We start from the raw sequence: 18,832 nt of genomic DNA on the forward strand, positions 1-18,832 counted from the left end.
GCATTTCTCCAGTTACACTTTTTTCAGGTTAGAAATTTGTGGTAAATTAAAGGAAAACGCCAACTTAGAGTATTCAAAAAAAGATCCCAACAGTGTAATAGAACTGTGTTAGATCAGTCCCGGTGAAATTGCAGAGATCCAGCCTACAGTCTGCTCTGCAACCTCCCTCTCAGGCACTGCCCACGGAAGGGTGTCCCCTCTGTTCTGACCATGGTCTAGGCTCAGTCCACTATAGATTTTAATGACAGGGCTCTGGGTTAGCATCTCTTCCCATTCAGACTTGGAGTGAGAGTAGCCCTACCTTTACATACTCTAAATTCTCTTTTTGTTGTTGTTTTTCTGAGCTTCAAAACTTAACATGGGAACTTGCTTGTGAGCGTCGTTTCTCTTGCTCAAATTGGATTTCTGTTCATGAAGCTCTTTTTTATATCAGCAAACAGATTGCTCAGGAGGCCAAAAACAAACCTGGACTTGACTACCTAGCAATATTATGTTGACTATATGATGGTAAACTGATAATCAATTTTCCTTCCAAATTTTTATTATGAAAAATCTAAAGATAAAGAACAATTGAAAGAATACTACAGTGAACATTCACATATCCACCAACAATATTCAATATTCCACACTTTGTCATGTGAACTTCTCTACCTAAGCTAGCTGCTCTGTTTTTGGACCTATTAGAAAGTGCGTTACACTACTTTACCTCTTCAGCATGCATCTCTTGGGAAAAAGATCATTCTCTATGACTACAATGGCATCAGTTCAGTCAGTCCATCGAGCTGGTGATGCCACCCAACCATCCTCTGTCATCCCCTTCTCCTCCTGCCTTCAATCTTTCCCAGCATCAGTGTCTTTTCCATGAAACCAGTTCTTCGCATCAGGTGGGCAAAGGATTGGAGCTTCAGCTTCAACATCAGTCCTTCCAATGAATATTCAGGACTGATTTCTTTTAGGAGGGAGTAGCTGGATCTCCTTGCAGTCCAAGGAACTCTCAAGAGTCTTCTCCAACACCACAGTCAAAAGCATCAGTTCTTCAACGCTCAGCCTTCTTTTTAGTCCAACTCTCACATCCATACATGACTACTGGAAAAACCATAGCTTTGACTAGACAGACCTTTGTTAACAAAATAATGTCTCTTCTTTTTAACATGCTGTCTCCGTTGGTCATAACTTTTCTTCCAAGGAGCAAGCGTCTTTCAATTTCATAGCTGCAGTCACCATCTGCAGTGATTTAGGAGATCCCCCCACCCCCCCAAAGAAGATCTCTACTGTTTCCAGTGTTTCCCCTTCTATTTGCCATGAAATGATGGGACCAGATGCCATGATCTTAGTTTTTTTAATCTTGAGTTTTAAGTCAGTTTTTTCACTCTCTTCTTTCACTTTCATCAAGAGTTCCTCTTTACTTTCTGGCGTAAGGGTAGTGTCATCTGCATATCTGAGATTATAGATATTTCTCCCGGTAATCTTGATTCCAACTTGTGCTTCATCCAGCCTGGCGTTTGGCATGATGTACTCTGCATACAAGTTAAATAAGCAGGGTGACAATATACAGCCTTGAAGTACTCCTTCCCCGGTTTAGAACCAGTCTGTTGTTCCATGTTCAGTTCTAACTGTTCCTTCTTGACCTGAATACAGATTTATCAGGAGGCAAGTAAGGTGGTCTGGTATTCCTTCAACAGCATAATTACCCTTAACTTCAATTCCCTAATATCATCTAATATCTTCTACATATTAGCATTTACCAGTTGTCTCTAAAGTGTTTTCTAATTAATTTAATTATTTTATTTGGAGGCTAATTATTTTACAATATTGTGGTGGTTTTTGCCACACATTGACATGAATTAGCCATGGCTGTACAATGGCAAGCCATGGCAAGCCACTCCAGTACTCTTGCCTAGAAAATCCCATGGACGGCGGAGCCTGGTAGGCTGCAGTCCATGGGGTCGCTACAAGTCAGACATGACTGAGCAACTTCACTTTCACACATTGGAGAAGGAAATGGCAACCCACTCCAGTGTTCTTGCCTGGAGAATCCCAGGGACAGGGGAGCCTGGTGGGCTTCCGTCTATGTGGTCACACAGAGTCGGACATGACTGAAGTGACTCAGCAGCAGCAGCAGCAGCCATGGCTGTACAAGTGTCCCCCATCCCAAAACCCCTGCCACTTCCCTCCCCACTCCATCCCTCTGCATTGTCTCAGAGAACTGGCTTTCAGTGCCCTGTCTCATGCATCAAACCTGGACTGGCTATCTATTTCACATACGGTAATATACATGTTTGAATGCTATTCTCTCAAATCATCCCACCCTTGCCTTCTCCCACAGAGTCCAAAACTCTGTTCTTTATATCTGTGTCTCTTTCGCTGTCTCGTGTATAGGGTCAACCTTACCATCTTTCTAAATTCCCTATATATGTGTTAATATACTGTATTGGTGTTTTTCTGACTTACTTCACTCTGATAACAGGCTGTAGTTTCATCCATCTCATTAGAACTGATTCAAATGCATTCTTTTTAATAATTGAGTAATACTCCATTGTGTATATGTACCACAGCTTTCTTATCCATTCCTCTGCCAATGGGCATCTAGGTTGCTCCCATGTCCTAGCTATGGTAAACAGTGCTTCAATGAACATTGGGGTACATGTGTTTCTTTCAATTCTGGTTTCCTAAGTGTGTATGCCCAGCAGTGGGATTGCTGGGTTCTATGGCAGTTCTGTTTCTAGTTTTTAAAGGAATCTCCACACTGTTCTCCATAGTGGCTATACTAGTTTGCATTCCCACCAACAGTGTAAGGGGGTTCCCTTTTCCCCACACCCTCTCCATAATTTATTATTTGTAGACTTTTTTGATAACAGCCATTCTGACTGGGGTAAGATGGTAACTCATTGTGGTTTTGATTTGCATATGTCTGATAATAAGTGATGTTGAGCATCTTTTCATGATTGGGTCATTTATTTTTGTCGTATTGAGCTCCATGAGCTGCTTGTATATTTTGGAGATTAATTCTTTGTGAGTTGCTTCATTTACTATTATTTTCTCCCATTCTGAAGGCTGTCTTTTCACCTTGCTACTTGTTAAAGAGATTGCCTTTTCTCCATTGTATATCTTTGCCTCCTTTGTCAAAGATAAGGTGTCTATAGGTGCGTGGATTTATCTCTGGGCTTTCTATTTTGTTCCATTGATCTATATTTCTGTTTTTGTGGCAGGACCATACTGTCTTGATGACTGCAACTATGTAGTGTACTGTGAAGTCAGGGACATTGATTCCTCCAGTTCCATTCTTCTTTCTCAAGATGTCTTGGGCTATTCGAGGTTTTTTGTATTTCCATACAGATTGTGAAATTATTTGTTCTAGTTCTGTGAAAAATACCATTGGTAGCCTGATAAGGATTGCATTTAATCTATAGATTGCTTTGAATAGTATACTCATTTTCACTATATTGATTCTTCCGATCCATGAATATGATACATAAAAGACAATAAAAAGTTGTCCATTTTATTGGCATATAGTTGCTGATAGTAGTTTCTTATGATCCTTTGTATTTCTGTTTTGTCTGTTGTAATTTCTCCATTTTCATTTCTAGCTTGATTCTCTTCTCTTTTTTTCTTGATAAGTCTGGTTAATGGTTTGCCTATTTTCTTTATTTTCTCAAAGAACCAGCTTTTAGTTTTGCTGATTTTTTGCTGCAGTCTCCTTTGTTTCTTTTTCATTTATTTCTGCTCTAAGTTTTGCTCCATCTATTTGTGTCATATTTGATTCCTCTCATCAGTGTTTTACAGTTTTCTATATATAGGTCTTTTGTTTCTGTTAGTAGATTTATTCCTAAGTATTTTATTCTTTTCATTGCAATGGTGAATGGGATTGTTTCCTTAATTTCTCTTTCTGTTTTCTCATTGTTAGTGTATAGGAATGCAAGGGATTTCTGTGTGTTGATTTTATATCCTGCAACTTTACTGTATTCATTGATTAGCTCTAGTAATTTTCTGCTTGTGTCTTTAGGGTTTTCTATGCAAAGGATCATGTCATCTGCAAACAGGGATAATTTTTTCTTCTTCTTTTCCAATCTGGATTCCTTTTGTTTCTTTTTCTTCTCTTGTTGATGTGGCTAAAACTTTCAAAACTATGTTGAATAGTAGTAGTGTGTGGGCACCCTTGTCTTGCTCCTGACTTTAGGGGAAATGCTTTCAATTTTTCGCCATTGAGGATAATGTTTGCTGTGGGTTTATCATATATGGCTTTTATTATGTTGAGGTATGTTCCTTCTATACCTGCTGTCTGGAGAGTTTTTTATCATAAATGGGTATTGAATTTTGTCAAAGGCTTTCTCCTCATCTATTGAGATAATCATATGATTTTTATCTTTCAATTTATTAATGTGGTGTATCACATTGATGGATTTGTGAATGTTGAAGAATCCTTGCATGCCTGGGATAAAGCTTACTTGGTCATGATGTATGACCTTTTTAATATGTTGTTGGATTCTGTTTGCTAGAATTGTGTTAAGGATTTTTGCATCTATGTTCATCAGTGATATTGGCCTGTAGTTTTCTTTTTTTGTGGCATCTTTATCTGGTTTTGGTATTAAGGTGATGGTGGCCTCATAGAATGAGTTTGGCAGTTTACCTTCCTCTGCAATTTTCTGGAAGAGTTTGAGTAGGATAGGTGTTAACTCTTCTCTAAACTTTTGGTAGAATTCACCTGTGAAGCCATCTGGTCCTGGGTTTTTGTTTGTTGGAAGATTTTTGATTACAGTTTTGACTCCTGTACTTGTAATGCTTCTATTAAAATTTTCTATTTCTTCCTGGTTCCGTTTTGAAAGTTTATGCTTTTCTAAGAATTCGTCCATTTTTTGAAGCTGTCCATTTTATTGGCATATAGTTGCTGATAGTAGTTTCTTATGATCCTTTGTATTTCTGTGTTGTCTGTTGTGATTTCTCCTTTTTCATTTCTAATTTTGTTGATTTGATTCTTCTCCCTTTTTTTCTTGATGAGTCTGGCTAAAGGTTTGCCTATTTTCTTTATCTTCTCAAAGAACCAGCTTTTAGTTTTGCTGATCTTTGCTATAGTTTCCTTCGTTTCTTTTTCATTTATTTCTGCTGTAATTTTTGATTTCTTTCCTTTTACTATCCCTGAGGTTCTTCATTTCTTCTTTTTATAGTTTCTTTAGGTTATTTATTTGTTTTTTCTCTTGTTTCTTGTATTGCTATGAACCCTCCCCTTAGCACTGCTTTTACTGAATCCCATAGGTTTTGGGTGGAGAAGGAAATGGCAACCCACTCCAGTATACTTGCCTGGAGAATCCTGTGGACAGAGGAGCCTGGTGGGCTGCTGTCCATGGGGTAGCACAGAGTCAGACACGACTAAAGCGACTTAGCATGCATTCATGTATTGGAGAAGGAAATTGAAACCCACTCCAGTATTCTTGCTGGAGAATCCCAGGGACACAGGAGCCTGGTGCCATCTATGGGGTCTCACAGAGTTGGACACGACTGAAGCGACTTAGTAGCAGCAGCATAGGTTTTGGGTTGTCATGTTTTCATTTTCATTTGTTTCTATGTAAATTTTTATTTCCTTTCTGATTTCTTCCATGATTTGTTGGTTATTCAGAAGCATGTTGTATAGCCTCCATATGATTGTATTTTTAATAGTTTTTTTCCCTGTTGTTGACATCTAATCTTACTGCATTGTGATCAGAAAAGATGCTTGAAATGATTTCAATTTTTTTGTATTTACCAAGGCTAAATTTATGGCTCAGGATGTGATCTATCCTAGAGAAGGTTCCATGTGCACTTGAGAAAAAGGTGAAATTCATTGTTTTGGGGTGAAATGTCCTATAGAGATCTATTAGGTCCAACTGGTCTATTATATCATTTAAAGTTTGTGTTTCCTTGCTAATTTTCTGTTTGGTTCATCTGTCCATAGGTGTAAGTGGAGTATTAAAGTCTCCCACTATTATTGTTTTACTGTTAATTTCCCCTTTCGTACTTGTTAGCATTTACCTTACATATTGAGGTTCTCCTATGTTGGATGCATATATATATTTATAATTGTTATATCTTCTTCTTGGATTGATCCTTTGATTATTATGTAGTGTCTTCCTTTGTCTCTTTTCATGGTCTTTACTTCAAAGTCTCTTTTATCTGATGAGTATTGCTACTCCAGCTTTCTCTTGGTCTGCATTTGCATGAAATATCTTTTCCCAGCTCTTCACTATAAGTCTGATATGTCTCTTGGTTTGAGGTGGGTCTCCTGTAGACAGCATATATAGGGGTCTTGTTTTTGTATCCATTCAGCCAGTCTTCATCTTTTGGTTGGGCTTTCAACCCACTTACATTTAAGGTAATTATTGATAAGTATAATCCCATTGCATTTACTTTGTTGTCTTGGGTTTGATTTTATAAAACTTTTTTGTGTTTCCTGTCTGGAGAAGATTCTTTAGCATTTGTTGAAGAACTGGTTTGGTGGTTGCTGAATTCTCTCAGCTTTTGTTTGTCTGTAAAGCTTTTGACTTCTCCTTCATATTTGAATATAGTAATCTGGGTTGTAGGTTTTTCTCTTTCATCACTTTAAGTATGTCCTGCCATTCCCTTCTGGCCTGAAGAGTTTCTATTGAAAGATCAGCTGCTACCCTCATGGGAATCCCCTTGTATGTTATTTGTTGCTTTTGCCTTGCTGCTTTTAATATTTGCTCTTTGTATTTGATCTTCATTAGTTTGATTAATACATGTCTTGGGGTGTTTTGCTTTGGATTTATCCTCTTTGGGACTCTCTGGGTTTCTTGGACTTGAATGGCTGTTTCCTTCCCTATTTTAGGGAAGTTTCCAACTATTATCTCCTCAAGTATTTTCTCATGGTCTTTCTTTTTGTCTTCTTCTCTGACTCCTATGATTTGAATGTTGGGGCATTTGACATTGTCCCAGAGGTCTCTGAGGTTGTCCTCATTTCTTTTAATTCTTTTGTTTTCTTTTTTCCTCTCTGCTTCATTTATTTCCATCATTCTATCTTCCACCTCACTTATCCTATCTTCTGCCTCAGTTATTCTGCTGTTGTTTCCCTCCAGAGTGCTTTTGATCGTTGATCGACTCTTCTTTATTTCTTCTAGGTTCTTGTTAAATATTTCTTGCATCTTCTCAATCCTTGTCTCTAATATATTTATCTGTAACTCCATTTTGTTTGCAAGATTTTGGATCATCTGTACTATCATTATTCTGAATTCTTTTTCAGGTAGACTCCCTATCCCCTCCTCTTTGGTTTGGTTTGGTGGGCACTTATCATGTTCTTTTACCTGCCAAATATTTCTGTGACTTTTTATTTTGTTTAGATTTCTGTCTAGGGTGCCCTTTCTTTGGCTGGAAGTTCATTTATTGTGGAGCCTGCTCCCTGTATGTGGGGTTGGACAGAGTTTCCTGGTTAGGGGAGCTTGCATCTGTGTTCTGGTGGGTGGAACTGGATCTCTTCTCTGAAGTGCAATGAAGTGTCCAGTAGTGAGTTTTGGGGGGTCTATAGCTTTGGCGTGGCTTTGGGCAGCCTTTCTTTTAATGCTCAGGACTGTGTTCCTGCTCTGCTGGAGAATTAGCATGTTATGTCTTGCTCTGGAACTTGTTGGCTCTTGGGTGGAGCTTGGTTTCAGTGTAGGTGTGGAGGCTTTTGGGTGAGCTCTTTTCTATTAATGTTCCCTGGAATCAGGGGTTCTCTGATGTTCTCAAGTTTTGTAACTAAGCCTTCTGCCTCTAGCTTTCAGTCTTATTCTTACAGTAGCCTCAAGACTTCTCCATCCATACAGCACAGATGATAAAACTTCTAGGTTAATGGTGAAACAATTCTCCACAGCGAGGGACATCCAGAGAGGTTCACAGAGTTACATGAAGAAGAGAAGAGGGAGGAAGAAGATAGAGGTGACCAGGAGAAGAGAGGTAGTCAAAAGGGGAGAGACTAATCTAGCCAGTAATAAGTTTCCTAAGTGTTCTCCACAGTCTGGAACACCCAGAGAGATTCACAGAGTTAAGTAGAGAAGAGAAGGAGGAGAGAGGAGATAGAGGTGTCCTGGGAAAGAAAAGGGAGAGTCAATAGGGGAGACAGCAATCAAACCAGTAATCATACTCCTAAGTGAAAATGGATACTGAATATTAAATTCTTAAAGGTACAAAATTGATAACAAATACCAAAAAGCAAAGATTAAAAATCTAGAGTCTAGGTTCAGATCATTTCAGTTCAGTCACTCAGTCGTGTCCCACTCTCCGCGACCCCATGAATCACAGCACACCAGGCCTCCCTGTCCATCACCAACTCCCGGAGTTCACTCAAACTCATGTCCACAGAGTCGAGGTTAGACTCTCAAAAATACAATATTAAAAATACAAAACAAAACCAATCACAAAAATTGTAATATATATATATATATGAAATTTGCATGAAAAATAGGGTCATTTTTGGGGGAGGAGTGAGGCCTACGGAGAGCTGCTCCCCACGTGGTTGCCAGCAGGACCTGTCTTCCATTCATTCATCATTTCCATGCTGCGCACGTGCCTCAGAGAATGCAAATGGGCCTAGATCAGTCTGTTCTTCCGAGTCTTTATTGTCTTGAAGATTTCACAGACACAGGTTATTGGAAGTAGCAACTTAACTTTTCAAGTTAATTTTCCATTTGATTTTCTCTTTATCTCTTCTACTGGCTTCCTTCCCAATTTAGGAAACCACCCCTACTCCGAATCCCCCGCCTAAGCAGACGAGAAAACAGAATTTAATCAGGAGGTTGCTAACCCAGAACACTATATTAAACGCCCTTTACAGAACAGATGGTCACTCTGGTTTTTAAAAAATGATAATGCTGGGCTGGTGCACGGGGATGACCCAGAGGGAGGATAAGGGGAGGAGGGAGGTGAGAGGGGGGTTCAAGAAGAGGAACACATGTACACCCAGGGCGGATTCATGTCAATGTATGGCAAAACCAACCAATATAATATTGTAAAGTAATTAGCCTCCAATAAAAAATAAACTAATTAATTTAAAAAAATGATAAAAGCAAAACTTTGCAACCACACCTCTGATTGATATCTAAGTTTGATATTGTTGAAGACTTTTGGGCTCTGTACAACCATATCCAGTTGTCTAGTAATTTCATGCCTGGCTGTGACTACTTACTTTTTAAGGATGGTATTGAGTCTATGTGGGAAGATGAGAAAAACAAATGAAGAGGATGATGGCTAATTACTCTGAACAAACAGCAGAGATGAAGTGACTTTGATTGTTTTTGGCTAGAGACACTGCTGTGCCTTATTGGAAAATCTTTTGATGACTACAGTGATGATGTATGTAGAGTTATTGTTAATGTTAGAGCTAAAGGTGATAAAATATCAATATGGACTACTGAATGTGAAAACAGAGAAGCTGTTACACATATAGAGAAGGTATACAAGGAAAGGTTAGGACTTCCTCCAAAGACAGTGATTGGTTATCAGTCCCATGCAGGCACAGCTACTCAGAGTGGCTCCACCACTAAAAATAGGTTTGTTGTTTAAGAAGATACCTTCTGAGTATTCTCATAGGAGACTGCCTCAAGCAATCGAGATTTTGGAGCTGAACCAAAGCCTCTTCAAAAGAAGCATGGATTGCATTTAAATTTGATTTCCATCTAAATGTGGCTAAGATACAAAAGAAGTCTCATTTACCTTTGTCTTGTACTTCTGTGTTCATATTTTCTTTTCTTTTTTTTTGTCTAGAGTATCCATTATTGCAATCAAAGAATTACAGTACACATCATCCCCAGAATCCATAAATGTGTTCCTGGCCCATTCTGCAATAGCTTAATAGAATTAACCATTACAAACACATTTGACCCATCTACAATATTAAAAAAAAAAAAAAAGCTTGCATTTCTATTCCTGACAAGAGAATGATTTTGTTTATGTTCCATTGTATTCAGGAGCATATTTTGCTGGTTTGAAAGAGTATGATGCATACAGTTTTCCTGCAATTTTCTTTGTTTTTTTTTTTTACAGCATTATCTTTGCTGTACTCTTGCTGATGGCTGCTAGATTTTAATTTATTTGTTTTCCCACTTGATAAGATTAGTGATTCTGATTTCAGTTTTTCATTTGTTTTGCTTTAGTTTTTCTTTCTCATGTAACATTGGTGAAGGATCTCAGAATATGACACAAAGGTGGAATAAACATTAATTTTGTGCATTCTTTGGTAATTTTATTTTGTAACTTAACTGTAACACTTTGCTAAAAATTTATGCATTTCATTCAAATCAGTGATCTATATTTTTGTGATTTCCTAAACTTAATTATGGATTATAAAAAATGTAACATCATAATTCATTCCTAATTAGAATTAGTATGTCTGTTTTTATATCTTTATGCTGTATTTCAACACTTTGTATTACTTAGGTTATTATGTTTTGGTTAAAAATTTGGATCAAGTAGAAAGGCAGTCCCATTCATATTAAGACAGTGTACAAAACTGTAAATAATACGTGTACAATGAATTTTCTTTTGGGCTACTAGAATTATCCTTTTATTTCTCCATCTCTGTAGCAAGAATTTGTATTTATTTTTGCAAGGCAGTCTCTATTGTGTCTTCTCTGTAGTGTCTTCCACATGAGCAGCATAAGTTTGGAGTATAAGTTTGTTAATTTTGTTTATTTTAATTTTTATTAAATTGAATAGGTAGCATCATAAAAAATAGGGTTTTTTTGCAAGGTAATAGGTTATAAATATGAAAATTAAAGATGTAATAAAGAACTTAAATTTTAAAAAATTAAAAAGTGATAATAGTAAAAATATATGTAGGAATTTCTCTGGAGCTGTTTTGGGCAGTGTGGGATCAGTTCAGTTTCAGATAGTTCCTTGTTCCAGCTTGTGCTTGTTCTCAAGCATAGCCTCCTTCCAATGCTTAGTCAATGTTAATGGCAGGGTTTTAATCTGTCACACCTGTCACTTCCAGAACAGTTCCCTCTTCTTTGTTTATTTTGGATCCTCTTTTTGCACATTCTTCAGTGTCTAATTTCCGCCCTGACACAAGGGGGCAAAGGTGGTCACTTATTTAGGCTCACTTGTTCAGTTGTGTTGTGGGGAGGGAGGAACACTGCAAACAAATATCACTGGCATATGAGGGGAGTGCTCACAGTGTCTTGGCCACACTGGGTCTGCCCCCACTCACAGGGCGTGTGCTTTCCAAGTCTACACTGCTCAGGCTCCAGGTTGCTCTGCAGGGGAACTGTCCAAAGTGGGCCCTGGGTTTCGTTCACTCCCCAGGTCTAAGCCACTCAGGTTCAGGTTCTTGGGGTACTCCACAAGGGCACAGACTCAGCTGGGCATGCCTTTTGTGCCCTTCCCAGGTCCGAGCAGTTCAGGGGACCAGGTGCTTGGTGAGCACACTGTCGCAGGTGGTCCGTGCATCTTAATCACCTCCCCAGTCCCAGCCGCTTTGTTTCCAGGGTGTGCTGTGAGAGCATTGTCTCAGATGTGCTTTGTGTCTCCTTTGGGGAGCTGATCTCAGGCTGCAACCCTGCTAGCAGATATCAACCATCTAGGATCCCAGGAAGACATGGTTAGCAACTGGGAGCCTGCTTACAGTTTCGTGGAGGATGCCTGTCTTTGAGGCTGAGATTGCAGCAGCCCCTTGCCATCTAGCTCTGGGTGTCGCTCTCCTGCCTCTCAACATCCAGCGGGGTTGAGTTGAGGGAGTTGGGGGGAAGGGTCTGTATGCAGCTGGCTAGCTCTCCTTTGGTACTGGAGCAATCCTTTGTTCTGTGAGCAGGCCAGTGTCCTCGTTAGAGCCTTTCACTGGAAAGCTCTCTTTCTTTTCTCTCTGGTGATACCACAGTTTGGGCTGCTGTCTCACGTTAGCTCCCTCAGATTGTCTTCAGGGCACTCAGGTCTGGTCCTTACCCTAAGCACTGATTATGCAGCCCACGCCTCTCTGTCCAGCCCCGACTCCTTGGTGGTGGACCCAAGCGTCTGGGCTATTTCTCTGCTAGCACTTGCGGTTAGGCATGTATTCTATGGGGTTTTTTCCTTCTCCAAGTTACGTTGCCCTCTGACAGTCCAAAACTCCCCACAGACCCGCCTGTGAGAGGGTTTCCTGCCGTTCGGAAACTTCTCCTTCATGACTCCCTCCCTAGGACGGGTCTCTGTCCCTAACTCTTTTGTCTCGCTTTTTGTCTTTTATATTTTGTCCTACCTCCTTTTGAAGAGATTGGACTGCCTTTCTGGGTGCCTGGTGTCCTTCGCCAGCAATCAGAAGTTGTTTTGTGTAAGTTGCTCAGCATTCAAATGATCTTTTGACGAATTCATGGGGGATAAAGTGGTCTCCCCATCCTACTCCTCTGCCATCTTGGGACCACCCCCCTCTGAAGTGTTTTTTTTATATCCCAATTAAAAAAAAAAAAACCGTAGATGCAACCAAGATTGATAGCTTGCATTTGGTGACTGCATCTTCTCAGTCCTTTTTGATCATATTTAGAAGTGACTAGGACAATTGCCTTATGAAATGTCCAAGTTCTGTATTTGATGGTGATGTCACTTGTGGCATCATTTGACACTCTCCTATAAACTAGAAGTCAAAACAAAAGCTGCAGTTGGATTTAGTGTAGATATTTTCATCAAGAATACTTTAACTTGACTAAAATATTTCCCATTTTCAAACTGTGCCAAATTGGGTTTGATAGCCCCAAGAATACAATGAGGTCACGTTGTAGACGTCCTGAAGATCTTCCTGACTCCTGTCTGTGTATGGGTGTCAGAACTATGGTAGGTTACTTCACTGAAAAATCCATGAACACCATTGTTCTAGGTGGTGGAACAGTGCAGATATGGATTCCAAGATGTTTTTGAATCAACCCTGAAGCTTCAGTTTAGCACTTTAGTTCCTTGAGTTTTCTTTAGCAATGACATTAACATTGTCATGTAACTATCAACAACATCCATCTGTCTTCCAACTCCTCAGCTTCCCAAACTAAAATTCTGTACCCATTAATGTACAACTCCCCATTTTCTTCTCACTCCCCAGCCCGTGGCAACTTTTCTGCTTTCTATCTCTATGGGTTTGTTTTCTCTAGGTACTTTGTATAAATGGAATCATACAATATTTGTCCTTTGGCGACTGTCTAATTTTTATTTAGGATAAAGTTCTCAGAGCTAATCCATGCTGTAGCATGTGCCCTATTCCACTTTATGTATAGACCACATTTTGTTTATTCATTTATCTTTAGATAAACTTTTGAATTATTTTCTTTTGGCTATGCGACAAGTTGACTCACTGGAAAAGAGTCTGATGCTGGGAGGGATTGGGGGTGGGAGGAGACGGGGACGACAGAGAATGAGATGGCTGGATGGCATCACCGACTCGATGGACATGAGTTTGAGTGAACTCTGGGAGTTGGTGATGGACAGGGAGGCCTGGCGTGCTGTGATTCATGGGGTCGCAAAGAGTCGGACACGACTGAGCGACTGAACTGAACTGAACTGAACTGATGGTGAGTAATGCTACTATGAACATAAATGTGCAAATGTCTGTTTGAGTCCCTGTTTTTAATGCTTTGCGGTGTATACCCAGAAGTGGAACTGATGGATTATATGGTAATTCTATGTTTTTTTAAACTTATTGAAAATAATCATAAACTTTAAGGGTGGCAAATAAAAGTATGGTGAAATTTCTATACATAATATTAAAGAAATCATAAGGACAATTTACACATTTCAGTTAAGGTCACATTTTCCTCAGGTAAACAAAATCTGTGAAGCAGCTTCTTGATCTCAGTTTCTGAGACCAGCATCTCAGTGAATGGTGCATAATCTCCATTAGGACTCATGTAAACACTTCCAAAGTGGGCCAATCTGCAGGGAATAGTCCAGGCAGATGGACGGTGAATTATAAGAACCAATAGAACAGATGACAAAAACGTTCATCAAAGCTGCCAGGTCCAGAGATGTTATTCATAGGATGAAAGGAAGTAACTTTTAGATACTGGTTCAGATATGCTAACTCAGGGAGAAATTACGCCAATTTTGAGAATGCAACTCTCTACGTTGTACTGGCAATCTTTTTTTTTTTTTTTCTTTTAATGACTGCAACAGAGAACTAAGCACGTCAGAAACTGGGCCAGTCTCTTTTTTAAAATTCTTTTTTCGTTTTTACTCAGACTAGTCTGAGGGAATATACTCTTTTATGTTGCTGATAAAAGGACTTTTGAAGGAGAAGAAGAAACTGAAATCTGGAGGAAAAAAATAACAAAGAAAACAAAAGAAATGGAGATGAACAGCATCTAATAAGTAAATGGATAGCTTTACATGTATGTATATGTCTGTAAGTATCTCTTTCTCTGGAATCAGTGGGTCCCAATGCCAGCAGACACTCTGAAAGCTGTCACCGAACTCTGCAGCAGGAAGGTAGGGAACGATCAGCCAGTCCTCTGCATGATTTAGGGGAGGTCCTAAAATCCAGGGACAGGACAGGAAAGGCCGCAGCCTGCCTCTGCAAATAGGAGACAATGAATTATTCACTCTGGAAAGTAGAGTCATCCAGATACCATGAATTCCTTAATGCAAAATTCAAACTTAAATTGAAGAAAGTAGGGGAAACCACTAGATCATTCAGGTATGACCTAAATCAAATCCCTTATGACTATACAATGGAAATGACAAATATACTCAAGGGACTAGATCTGATAGAGTGCCGGAAGAACTAAAGATGGAGGTTCATAACAGTGTACAGGAGGTGGTGACCAAATCCATCGCCAAGAAAAAGAAATGCAAAAAGGCAAACTGCTTGACTAAGCAGGGCTTACAAATAGCTGAGAAAAGAAGAGAAGCAAAAGGCAAAGGAGAAGAGGAAAGATATACCCATCTGAATGCAGAGTTCCAGAGAATAGCAGGGGGAGATAAGAAAGCCTTCCTAAGTGAACAATGCAAAGAAATAGAGGAAAGCAATAGAATGGGAAAGACTAGAGATTTCTTCAAGAAAATTAGAAATACCAAGGGAACATTTCATGTGAAGATGGTTACAATAATGGACAGAAATGTCAAGGCTCTAACAGAAGCAGAAGTAGAAGATATTAAGAAAAGAGAGCAATACTACACATAAGAACTATACAAAATGATCTTAATAACCCAGATAAACACAATGGTGTGATCACTCACCTAGAACCAGACATCCTAGAGTACAAAGTCAAGTGGGCCTTAGGAAGCATTAGTACAAACAAAGCTAGTAGAAATGATGGAATTCCAGTTGAGCTATTTCAAATCTTAAAAGATGATGCTCTTAAAGTGCTGTACTCAATATGCCAACAAATTTGGAAAACTCAGCAGTAGCCACAAGACTGGAAAATGTCAGTTTTCATTTCAATCCTAAAGAAGAGCAATGCCAAAGTATTCAAAGAGATGGTTGGATAGCATCACCAACTCATTGGACATAAGTTTGAGCAAACTCTGGAAGATAGTGAAGACAGAGAAGCCTGGTGTGCTATAGTCCATGGGGTAACAAAGAGTTGGATACAACTTGGGGACTGAACAATAACAACAAGAGATACTTTGCTCACCTAGCTTAAGATCTGAGAATCTGAGGTTTAGATGTTCTCCAGACAGAGTGCTCGGGGAGCTGTTGACCCATATACCATCCCAACAGAACTCTGGTTCTCCATGGACAGCAGCAAATACAAAGCAGGACCTGAGTGGCTGAGAAGAAGGACTACAAACAAAAGTTACTTCAGCATGAAAGGGCTTTCCTCCTGAGGCAAGACTAGATCACAAACACCATGATGGCCTTCTTCCACTGTTTTAATTTTCACTCCATTGCTCACCATGTGAATAATAGCTGGAATCACACAGAGGAGCTTCTATTCACACAGATGCTGCACCATCCACAGCCCTCTTCACATGCCACTTTTTCTGCCATATAGAATCAGCAGCAGAGACAAGATGAGGCCCTGCATCTCTTTCAACAAAATTAGACACAGTTTTCCCTTACTTTTCCTGCTCTTCTTGACCCCTGGCTGTCAGTGCTCTCTTTCAGCCCTGGGGACCACCATAGCATGGAAATTCAGGTCTAGGGAACAAGGCTGAGTGTCTGCTGCTGGGGTCCATGGTGCCCAGGATACTGGTGGGGACATATGGGGCTTGACTCAGCTCTGTTCTCATTGTGCTTCCTCCCTCCTCAGCAGCTGCTGCTAACACTCCCTTAAGCTCTCCTGACTAAACTGAAGCTCTCCTGGGAGACAGCTGGCTACACTGTGGGGCCCATGTCTCTCACCTCACTCTGGTCCTAGGCACAGATGCACTGGACAAAAGGCCCTTTTGCAGAGGTCATCCACATGACTTTTTATATCAAGTGTTACAGCATCTCCTGAAGAAGGCCTTAGTGTAGAAAATGAGACGCACAATTGGGCACATGATAATTGTATTCATAGTCCATGTAAATTGTCCTTGATGTTCTCTCAGCGACCACTCAGGTCACATGTAGTACTGGGCTCCTTTCTGCAAAGCTCAGGCCTAGAAACAAGTGATCTCTGGTTTATTCCTTCTATCATGTATCTGTTCATTACCTCACATCTCTATCTGAGAAATGATGGCTGGGCTCTGAGACTCTGCCTTGCTTCTGCAGTCTCTCTAAGTTTTAGATAATGAGATTTGGATGTATTGGAAGACTTTCTTTAAAAATATCTGCAGTACCTCCCTACAAATCATGGTCCATTAAACTGTAACTGCTTTTGGAACATCCCAAGTCTCACACAGAAGCTTTATTTTCCAAGGTTCTTAAACTTATGCTATCGAGAAGAACTATACAGACAAAAAGTGCTCAGTTGCTCATTTGTGTCCTACTCTTTGCAGACTCATGGACGGTAGCTCACTAGGTTCGTCTGCCCATGGGATTTTCCAGGCAAGAATACAGGTGTAGGGCCATTTCCTACTCCAGGAGATCTCCCTGACCTAGGGATCAAACACACATCTCTTGCATCTCCTGCATTGACAGGCTGATTCTTTATCACCACACCACCTGGGAAGCCCATACACAAAGGGAGAAGATGTTAATGCTAACATAACTTTTTGGATTCAGTATCCATAGTCAGAATTGACACTGATAACCCGAATTATTATAAATGTTTCTTTGTAATTTTTCCCAACTATGAAAGTAATAAATTGTTCAGCAATGATAGTTGTGACTTAGCAGCAGCAGCTAGTTCTAGTAAAAATTAAACTATCTGGATGATGCTAAAATATATCATCTTAAAAGCATCCAAGAGCTACATATATGTAGGCTTGCTAAGTCACTTCAATTGTGTCCAACTCTTTGTGACCCTATGGGCTGTAGCCCACCAGACTCCTCTGTCCAGGGGATTCTCCAGGCAAGAATGCTGGAGTGGGTGGCCATGCCTTCCTCCAGGGTATCTTCCCAATCCAGGGATCGAATGCAGATCTCTTATGTCTTGCACATTGACAGGAAGGTTCTTCACCACTAGTGCCACCTGGGAAACCCTATCCAAGAGCTAACTAGAGAGTAAAGAACCATTCAGACCACACTTTAAAAGAAGACAAAAACCAGGAAAGGTAAGCCAAAAACTCAGAGGTATTTTGCCCCTGGGAATCTTCTCTATACACAAACAGCGAGAAAACTGATTTTAGGTCAGAAGGAATTAAAGTCAAAACTCCAGGCCTCCTAAAATAGGACTGAAAATAGACTACATCGACATAGAGTCAGAACTTAAAAGGCCAACACTTCCAGGGTGAGAGTGAAGTGGACATAAATAAACCTGTGCCTAGACTTGCAGCTTGCCTTAGATCTGTCTATGTGCCAAAGGAACCTCAGGTTTTGAATAAGATATAAGGAGTCCTAGCTGAGTGATACATCCAAATCTTGACATTTAAATTAATGGTGTATCCAGAAATTGGAGTACTGTCATACTATTAAAAGAGATTATGTTGGGGAGTAAACTCCAGGATATATTTTTTAAGGGAAAAGAAAGATGGAAAAAATCTGTCGCATGTAACATGCTTCATTTTTCTGGTCAGGGTAGAGGTAAAATATACATATATTATATGTAATATATAGGTATGTATGTATACATGAGCATATATTTTTGAGTACACAATAAAAAATAGATTGTTCTCAATTTAGTGTGTTTTACAAGTTTGACTTTGGGATTATATATTTTCTACAACTGAGCTATTTCAAATCCTAAAAGATAATGCTGTTAAAGTGATTCACTCAATATGCCAGCAAATTTGGAAAACTCAATAGTGACCACAGGATTGGAAAAAGTCAGTTTTCATTCCAATCCCAAAGAAAGATAATTATAAAGAATGTTCAAACTACTGCACAATTACACTCATCTCACATGCTAACAAAGTAATGCTCAAAATTCTCCAAGCCAGTTGTCAACAATACATGAACCGTGAACTTCCAGATGTTCAAGCTGGATTTAGAAAATGCAGAGGAACCAGAGATCAAATTGCCAACATCTATTGGGTCATCAAAAAAGCAAGACAGTTCCAGAAAAACATCTACTTCTGCTTTATTGACTAAGCCAAAGCCTTTCACTCTGTGGATCACAACAAACTGTAGAAAGTTCTTAAAGAGATGGGAATGCCTCTTGAGAAATCTGATGCAGATCAAGAAGCAACAGTTAGAACCAGATATGGAACAATAGACCGGTTGCAAATTGGGAAAAGAGTATATCAAGGTTGTATACTGTCACCCTGATTATTTAACTTATATGCAGAGTATATCATGCAAAATGCCAGCCTGGATGAAGCACAAGCTGGAATCAAGATTGCAAGGAGAAATACCAATAACCTCAGATATGCAGATGACACAAACCTTATGCAGAAA

At 39.6% G+C, this 18,832-nt stretch overlaps 1 pseudogene; it reads left to right on the forward strand.

Annotated features, from left to right (window-relative positions):
• The first annotated feature begins 754 nt into the window (after positions 1–754).
• Positions 755–9,522, forward strand: LOC129550011 (eukaryotic translation initiation factor 4E-like; annotated as a pseudogene).
• The last annotated feature ends 9,310 nt before the right edge of the window (positions 9,523–18,832 follow it).

This window comes from Moschus berezovskii, chromosome 21 (assembly GCF_049115385.1).
Source record: "Moschus berezovskii isolate FMDL1 chromosome 21, NW_MosBer_1.0, whole genome shotgun sequence".
Classification (NCBI taxonomy): domain Eukaryota; kingdom Metazoa; phylum Chordata; class Mammalia; order Artiodactyla; family Moschidae; genus Moschus; species Moschus berezovskii.